General features: G+C 36.2%; 2 long non-coding RNA genes across 2 annotated transcripts; one reads left to right on the forward strand and one right to left on the reverse strand.

Moving 5' to 3' along the window:
• Positions 1-550: 550 nt before the first annotated feature.
• Positions 551-4409, forward strand: LOC126381368 (uncharacterized). Its single transcript, XR_007568776.1, has 3 exons — positions 551-708; positions 3295-3521; positions 4224-4409. It is a non-coding gene; the product is annotated as an uncharacterized LOC126381368 (long non-coding RNA).
• A 268-nt stretch (positions 4410-4677) lies between these two features.
• LOC126381369 (uncharacterized) lies at positions 4678-8930 on the reverse strand. The gene is made up of 2 exons (XR_007568777.1): positions 8122-8930; positions 4678-4924 (listed from the first exon to the last, which is right to left on the reverse strand). It is a non-coding gene; the product is annotated as an uncharacterized LOC126381369 (long non-coding RNA).
• Positions 8931-9673: the final 743 nt, after the last annotated feature.

Genomic DNA, 9673 nt, shown 5'->3' on the forward strand with positions numbered 1-9673 from the left:
TCTGACTGGTGTAAGCTATCTGCTGGAGTTCCTCAAGGTGGCGTGCTATCTCCCTTACTTTTTTCCATTTTCATAAACTCAATCACTAAGGTCATATCATCTCACTACCATCTATATGCTGATGATCTGCAGCTTTACTCTCATTTTATGGTTGACGAAGTTGCTACCGCTGTTGCTGCCATGAATGATGACCTGTGCTGTATTGGCAAGTGGGCTGAATCTTTTGGACGGATTGTTAATCCGACTAAATCACAGGTCATTATTATTGGTAGTAGCACAGATCATATAATACTAACGTACAGATGCCTCACGTCATACAACGAAACTGTGCCGTTCTAACTCGGGCAATTCTTCGGGCTATTTTTAGTTCTAATAAATGACCACTAGATGCCGCTAAAACGCCCTTTTTTTAGCGGCATCTAGTGGTCATTTATTGATGGGATCGAACAAATCGAGCGACATCTAGTGAAATTTCAGCTTACTGAGTGCAAGTTATTGCAAGCACAATATATTACTTTGAGTTAGAGTAAAATTAAGATAATAGATGGCGCAAACGGATTTTTTTTTCTCAACGTTGACATGTTAGTATTATAATCTGTGACAATGATCTGTGACATTGTCAAGGTGACAGTTGTTAGTTGACATACGATTATTTCTGATGTTTGGTGGTCTTCATTTTGTATTGGCAAAAATATATCTCCAACTCCTGTAAGTATCTAATCTATACTTATAATAAATCTGTAGAGAGGTCAATTCTGTACATTAAATATTTTTTCAAAATAACTATCAGGGGGTGATAAGTGGTCGATACTGATGCCAAAAATGCAATCAGTAAAATTTTTGTCTGTCTGTCTGTCTGTCTGTCTGTATGTTCCTTATAGAAACAAAAACTACTGGACGGATTTTAATGAAACTTGGTACAATTATTCTTCACACTCCTGGACAGGTTATAGTATACCTTTCATCACGCTACAATCAATAGGAGCAGAGTAGTGAAGGGAAATTCTTTTGTATGAAAAATCTAAACCACTCAAGTTAGACGTTTGAAATTTGGCATGCAGGTACCTTAGATACCGTAGAGGTGCACTAAGAAAGGAATTTCCGAAATTCCTACGGGAACGGGAATTAGCGGGAAAATCCTTTTGTATGAAAAATCTAAACCACTCAAGTTAGACGTTTGAAATTTGGCATGCAGGTACCTTAGATACCGTAGAGGTGCACTAAGAAAGGAATTTCCGAAATTCCTACGGGAACGGGAATTAGCGGGAAAATCCTTTTGTATGAAAAATCTAAACCACTCAAGTTAGACGTTTGAAATTTGGCACGCAGGTACCTTAGATACCGTAGAGGTACACTAAGAAAGGAATTCCCGAAATTCTCACGGGAACGGGAATGCGGGAAAATCCTTTTGTATGAAAAATCTAAACCACTCAAGTTAGACGTTTGAAATTTGGCATGCAGATACCTTAGGTACCGTAGAGGTGCACTAAGAAAGGAATTCCCGAAATTCCCACGAGAACGGGAATTAGCGGGAAAATCCTTTTGTATGAAAAATCTAAACCACTCAAGTTAGACGTTTGAAATTTGTCATGCAGGTACCTTAGGTACCGTAAAGGTGCATTAAGAAAGGAATTCCCGAAATTCCCACGAGAACGGGAATTAGCGGGAAAATCCTTTTGTATGAAAAACCTAAACCATTCAAGTTAGATGTTTGAAATTTGTCATGCAGCTACCTTAGATACCGTAGAGGTGTACTAAGAAAGGAATTCCCGAAATTCTCACGGGAACGGGAATTAGCGGGAAAATCCTTTTGTATGAAAAATCTAAACCACTCAAGTTAGACGTTTGAAATTTGTCATGCAGGTACCATAGGTACCGTAGAGGTGCGCTAAGAAAGGAATTCCCAAAATTCTCACGGGAACGGGAATTAGCGGGAAAATCCTTTTGTATGAAAAATCTAAACCATTCAAGTTAGATGTTTGAAATTTGTCATGCAGGTACCTTAGATACCGTAGAGGTGTACTAAGAAAGGAATTTCAATTCCCACGGGAACGGGAATTAGCGGGAAAATCCTTTTGTATGAAAAATCTAAACCACTCAAGCTAGACGTTTGAAATTTGGCATGCAGGTACCATAGGTACCGTAGAGGTGCACTAACAAAGGAATTCCCAAAATTCTCACGGGAACGGGAATTAGCGGGAAAATCCTTTTGTATGAAAAATCTAAACCACTCAAGCTAGACGTTTGAAATTTGGCATGCAGGTACCATAGGTACCGTAGAGGTGCACTAAGAAAGGAATTCCCAAATTTCTCACGGGAACGGGAATTAGCGGGAAAATCCTTTTGTATGAAAAATCTAAACCACTCAAGTTAGACGTTTGAAATTTGGCATGCAGGTACTTTAGTAAACTTAAAGCTTAGTTGCAACAGGATATTACAAAATTCCCACGGGAACGGTAGTTAGCGGGAAAAAACATTTGTATGAAAAAATCGAAACCGCGTAAGATAGATGTTTTCAATTCAATTCAATTAAATTATTTATTGCATTCCATGTAGTACAATGGGGTGTTACATAGGCATAGGAACTAAAACATGGACCCTGTAGGGCACAGCAACGTTGAAGGGAAGAGAGGAAGTGTGTATTAAAATGAAAACTCAATGAACAATCAATTAAAAAAAATCAATTCAATCAATTGATTCAATCTAGCATGCATGCATACCTTAGTAAATATAAAGTTTATTTTTGGCTGTATTTTGAAAAATGGGAGTTATTGGGAAAAAAATTGTACTTATGAAAAAATCTAAACTGCATAAGTATGCACTCCCACACACACAAAGATCTCTCTCTTATATAACACGCCACGCGGACGAAGTCGCGGGCAAAAGCTAGTTAGTTACTAAAACTGGAAGATAATTAAAAACATAGCTAAGGTCCTACTTAGAACGCAATCGTCCCTTATCATCCCGGGCGTTTCGTAAAACCGACTGAGGAGAACCTTTATAAAAGACAAGTCTTTTCTAGCATGATGAATCATTACATTGGACCACCGGTTAAGCACCTGAGGACTTTGTATAAAGTGCTTCCAAATTGGTCTCTGCTTACTCGTGGCTCTGCCCAGCCTAATCGGGATTACAGGCGTGAGTATAAGTATGTATGTAGTAGATACTTTTTTTGTGTAGCTGTCACCTATCTATGGTACAAATCATAATAATTATACTGTTTGTTGAAAAAAGTTTAATAAATCTAGTTAGGCAGTGAGCGTGTTGTGAATTTAAGCCTGTAACTTATTTCAGATCTCTAAAGACGATGATAACCATTGTGAAGAATGACATGCAAAGGCTATTAGAACCACATATCAACAATTTTCTGACCATGACCAAGTGATGAATATGATAAAAGTCTACCTCATGAAAGCCACACTACTTTTCAAAGAAAAATATTTTCTTTGGAGTTGTAGGTATTATAGTGAAAACTTAATCTTGACTTCTGTTCTGCATAAATGAGAATCGCACTATGCCAGGTATGTATGCTTAAATTATTATCCCATTAACCCATTTCTTTGAGCCCGAATATCTAAATGTTCAATAAAGTAGATAAATTTCAAACTCATCGGATTACATGCGTACTAGGTCATCCATGTGTCTAAATGTAAAAAATAGAACCTACTATTACTACTCCATTCCACCAATCTACTCATTGGTATAAGAGAGTATTAACTCACACTTACTCTCCTTAAGTCTCCTTCTCAGGGCGGACAGAGCAGAGTTTTGGCACACAAGGTGTATATACATTGCAATATACCTACTATTATTATATAGTCACTATTACTCTAATATAAAATAGGTCATAATGGTACACTTGTTTGCATCTCAAACGATGAACACCAGTTCAAACCCTGGTACAGGACTTGCATTAATTTATTTTAAACAGTTCACATCTAGCACAGTTGGCTCGACCATTATAGGTAGCGATACGGCCTATCATTAGCCTAACAGAAAGCTTGTGAAGTGCGTGTGCTTAGTTCATCTTATGATGAATGTTACTTTTGACTACCTCAATGGGATGCAAGATCTTGCTTATGTTATGTTATTATATTATCTGTGATACATAGATAAACTAATGCCTATAATACCTGATGGGTGGTAGAAATGTTTTGTTCTGAATATCATTGCCGATCAAAATTAATGTGCTCTTTTAATAACTATTATATTTTCATTTGTAGGTAACATAATGTAGCGAGTACCCTGGTTGAGTCAAGATAATATAAAATAAGTGGAAAGATAATGTGGCTCAAGTAGTAAAGGAAAGGATGTGCAAACAGCCGAATGTGAATCTGGCAATAATGTGCCTGTTTAAATGAGTTTTAGTTGAGTACCAAATAGTTACCTAGGTTTTCCTGGGAAAAACACTGATCCAGCCACTGATTCAACTGAGTTTTTGTATGGTTTTGAATAAATAACTAAACAATAGAAATGTGTCTTTTTTATTTTACTATCCCCTTTCCATTACATAGATAGGTATCATTTAAAGTAACTATAAATAATTAATTGTTCATTACAATTTATATACAAATAGTATTAGTTTATGATAATTAAGATACCTACTTGATTATTAAAATTAACAAATTTAATGAAGTTGGATTTTTTTTAATGACTAGAATGAAAATACAATAAATATTCAATTAAACTACTTCTTTAATTCAAAAGGTATTACATTTTGTTTTTGTTAGATACAATACTAATTTCTTTTTTAATACTTTGCATTTTGGCGTGTCTTCAGTAATTGACAACCGTCTTCTCTTCGGCGTGTTACACTGGTATGCTACTGCTGGCGGCTCCACGAGCTCTTCAAGTTCGCAGTCGCGAAGCCGTTTATTTTTGTACACCTTTTTCGGTGTCAGTACTTTAAAAGTACCTGATGAACCTAAAAAGAAAAATAGTATGTATTAAATAATGTCGTGAATCTTATTTTCTTGTCGTGGGTGGAATACCAGCCTAATCAACCCTAGTGTCAGGGTTATGAATGAGTCGCCAAAGGCCCCAAAAGGTGAATGTAAAGCAAAGTTGTTGGAGGTAACATACCTAACATAAAGGAAGAAAAGGGCAATTATAACATTCATTAAAGTAGGTAGGTAACTAACGTATTAACGTAGCCATTTTATAAATATTAAATAAAATGTGTATGATAAGTGATTCCTAAAAGATAGACATAGGTAGGTACTTATAAAATTCCACAATACATTGTTTTGTTATATCTCAAAACCATTAGGCAGCTTTTTCGATGAAAGCTCCCACTAGTCTTGATTTTTTTCGGACATAGATTGAACATCAGCGCTCAAAAAGTGGGACGCAAAGTTACTGTTAATATAGCGACGTGAGTGACAGTATTTCTCCGCGGTGCGCGATTAGGCGCCGAACTGGCAACATGCGAAGTGCGTGGTAAAAAGTTGCAAATATAGAAGCTCAAAGAAAAAAATATATAACACTTCTTATAAGTCATGACATTGGTGCTTATTCCTGTAAACACATCTAACTTTATTTTAAGTTATATCTGTCATTATTTTTTTTTCTTTTGAGTTAGCCGCCAACAAACAGACGAGCGAATGGCGTGGGACTTGGGAGCTTTGTTTTATAATATTATTATAATGACAGATAGAATAAAAAAATAATAATGACAGATATAACTTAAAATAAAAATAATGATTAGATTACTGACGTGTTAAAGGCAACCAGACGAGATATAGAATGTAAACAAAGTTTCAGAGGTTCAAAACATTTATATTTGAATAAATTATCATAGAGTTCGAATTTTAATCGCTGTCGTCTGTACTAGACAAAGATGATTCGTCGGAAGAGTCCGAGTCAGCTGTGTTTATGATAAAACTATCTATCGTATTATCAATCATGTTGTCAATACTGTGTTTAAATCAACAACTACTCACAATACTAGCAAAAATCAAAAATAAAAGTAACTGAAACGGAATAATAAGAACAAAAATCTAAGTAGGTAAACACGGGGACGAAAAAATATGTATCACTTCGAACGCAATCCAAACAGAAATGAACTTGTTCATAAAATGGCGGTCCAAATGTTGACAGCTGCGGTACCGACTGCTTTCCTGTACCTACCACGAAACACAACGACAGAGCAGCTGTCGTTGATTAACTGACGCCATAACTGCGCGTACGAGTGATAAGGACAGAGATGATAATCCCTGGTTATCGCAATGTAACTCAGTAATGGTCCGTTTGTTTACGTTTTTTATCTCGTCTGGCTACGCTGCGGTATAGGTTTTGCGTTAAAGAGCCACAAACATAGTAGGTATCTACCTACTTAAGTAAGTGGAATGATAAGGCTTTATTACCTACATTAACTCGATTCATCTGCCACACACAATGCGTCAGGTCATCGTGTGTACCAATGTAACCTACCTACCTACCTATAAAATGTATGACGAAATCGTGGGTCGCCCACCAATGAACTATTTATTATAACACTGCCCGATCCCGATGCCCGAGCCCGCGATCTCGAGTATTCTCGACGCATCGCGTGGGTAGTTTACTAACCGCTATAATATATACCTATAAGCCCTGTAAGCGCGGTGCACTGTTTTGTACAAGATTGTAAACAACTACGTCTCAATTACGTGTGTCGAGCAACTATAGACTTTATGTCATTATAAAGATAAGATCCATTCTGGCTTGTTGCGTTGCGCGAGGTCACGTGTTATTACGATTGTAGGTAGGCAGGTACCTACCTACTGGCTGAGTCGCGCTAACGCATATAAAGATAAGATCCATTCTGGCTTGTTGCGTTGCGCGAGGTCACGTGTTATTACGATTGTAGGTAGGCAGGTACCTACCTACTGGCTGAGTCGCGCTAACGCAAATGATAGGTCCGATGCGATGCGATGCGTAGTAGGTATGTAGGTAAATCTGCCTATACAGGGTGTTAGTGACTTCGTAACGAAAACTTTGAGGGATGAGTCAGACCATGATTCTGAGTCGATATCAAGTGGATTTTTCCGTCGCAAAAATCATGTATTTTTTTAGTTTTTTAAAATTATTTTCCATTCTTTACTTTTGCGACGGAAAATTCCACTTGCTATTAACTCAGAATAATCAGGTGAATCATCCCTCTCAGTATTCGTTACGATGTCACTTACACCCCGTACAAGTACATACGGTAGCCATACAAGTAGGTATGGGTGTTAGTGACACCGTAACGAATATTGAGGGGGATGATTCAGACCATGATTCTGAGTTGATATCAAGTGGAATTTCCTGTCAAAAAATTCATGATTTTTTTGTGTTTTTTTTTAATTATTTTCCTATCCATACTTTTGCGACGGAAAATTCCACTTGATATCAACTCAGAATCATGGTCTGAATCATCCCTCAAAGTTTTCGTTACGATGTCACTAACACCCTGTATGTTTGTTACCTCTTCAGACTTAAACAAATGGTTACGTTATGGTACGTTACATTACCTACGCATCTACGACAATCGCCGTCTGCGTAAAGTTGAAAGCGAAAAGCTACTTTTTCTACCTATAGCTACCTAACTTACCTATTAGGGTATTAAGTAGGTATTATACATAGATAGTAGGTAGGTATCTTGGTATAGGTACAATAAAGTCGTAAATTTCTGTTTTCATAATATTTTACGTCTTTAATTATTTTAAACCCTACAATTTATGTTAATACGGCTTTATTATAGTTTAGTTACTGAAAAAGGTTCGGAATCGAGACGTCTATAGGCACCTATCGAACCTAACTATCATCACAGCCCGGACACTTCATACAAACAACCTATCCCCTACTTTAAACATTTAACTAGGTAGGTAGGTAAGTACCTACATTAACTTGTCTACATCTAAGTAGTAGGTAAGTTGTAATTAGCTAGGTACCTAACATTTCAAAAAACTCAAGGTCGGTAGGTATCATTCACGTAATAACTCACTATCACTATACTAAAACCCAATATTATGTAGATATTCAAGCAATAGGTAGGTACCTAAACTACAATAAAAATTTGATTATATTTGTATTAATTCGGTGGTAGGTAAGTACCTACCTACCCAATTGTAGGTAATAACTTGACAAATTAATTGTGCTTACCTGGTGAGGAAGTGCTTGAGCGATTTTGAAGGTCTTGAGTCTGATATGGTTCTGGAACTGCACTTCTCTGGAGTCTTTTTCTATGACCAGTCTCATTTCGTACATACTTGATATTGAAATGGTCAATGCATAAATACCTTGACCGCAAATTTTCTGCAGGCAAGTGGGCAATGTTCATATTACCTACAAGAAAAGAATATAATGTTCAATAAAACATAAATAGCCTATAGATGTTCCACTGCTGGATCGTCTCTACCCTCTACCCTCAAATAACAGGAGGTAATCGTTTTGGTGGTAGCCCGGACCAACTATATAATTTCTGAAGCAAAGCTTACTCTTACTTTTTCGGACAAATAAGTGACTTAGTCCGCAATGTCATAACTAAACAAAGATTAATGGTTGGATCTTGGTAGTGGTTGCCTGGAAGAAATTGCTTAAACAGGCCTCCCATTTGTACTGTAGTAGGTATGTTGCATAAATTTTTGTATGTTCTAACTGTTTGTGATCATTAAAAATATTTGATTTGTAATGTATAATCTCACAAAGTAATTTTGATAATATCAGGAACAGTATCCGGACCTCCAGATCATAAGCCTAATGTTCTAATCAATAATACACAGAGGCAGAATCCACTAAAACAGCAACTTTTGACATGTCTTATTAAGTTCTTGTAGGTACCTACCTATACATAATGTATGTATAGATTGGTACCTGCTGAAAGGTGGTCAGGCGTGAGCGAGACCAAGATACTAGGTATACCTCATTTGGGTTCCTGGCTTCTGTACACAGTCCCGATGTGTGAAATTGGTATAAAATCAAATCAAAATCAAATCAAATATACTTTATTGCACAGAACTAGAATTTCAACAATCAGACATAACACATGAATACAGTACAATTTGGGCGGCCTTATTGCTTAAAACTGTAGGTTTGGTAGATAGTAATTTATCTTAGGTACCTATTAAGACTGTATAAGAAGAAATAAATTAATGTTTTATTTTTATTTATTTTCAACTTAAAAGTAAATGTGTAAGTAGATATCTGGGGGGTCAAAATGGCTACATCAAAGCAATTCATCTAAGAAAGCAATATTGCTATTTGACATTTGTTTGCATCGCACACTTACTTTTATATGCACAAATGTGAAACTGCAATATTGCTTACATAGATGAATTGCTTCAATGTGGGTATTTTAACCGCCCTGGTCTATAAACTGTTCAATAAAACAGTCCAAAATTCAGAAATAATTATGTACTTGATTGACTTTTTTAACTTTTGTCCCTTTTATTCCACAGTTCACTTGGAAATATAAATGCATCGCATACAGTATTGGCATATAGTAGGTACTTTACAAGTTTTTGACTATTCCAGTGCTTTAGTAGTTCCCAGTAAGAATATGTTAAAAATCACTAATTAAGATTTTCAAGTTTGATTAGTATATCTATATGCCATGCTAAATTACCCAATTGTACAAAAGTTAATTTAATAATTCCAAATTGACATTGAGCACAATACCTAATTATATTATGTTCTTCAGACAGAAAAACCTGTT

This window comes from Pectinophora gossypiella, unplaced genomic scaffold (assembly GCF_024362695.1).
Source record: "Pectinophora gossypiella unplaced genomic scaffold, ilPecGoss1.1 Pgos_47, whole genome shotgun sequence".
In the NCBI taxonomy this organism is placed as follows: domain Eukaryota; kingdom Metazoa; phylum Arthropoda; class Insecta; order Lepidoptera; family Gelechiidae; genus Pectinophora; species Pectinophora gossypiella.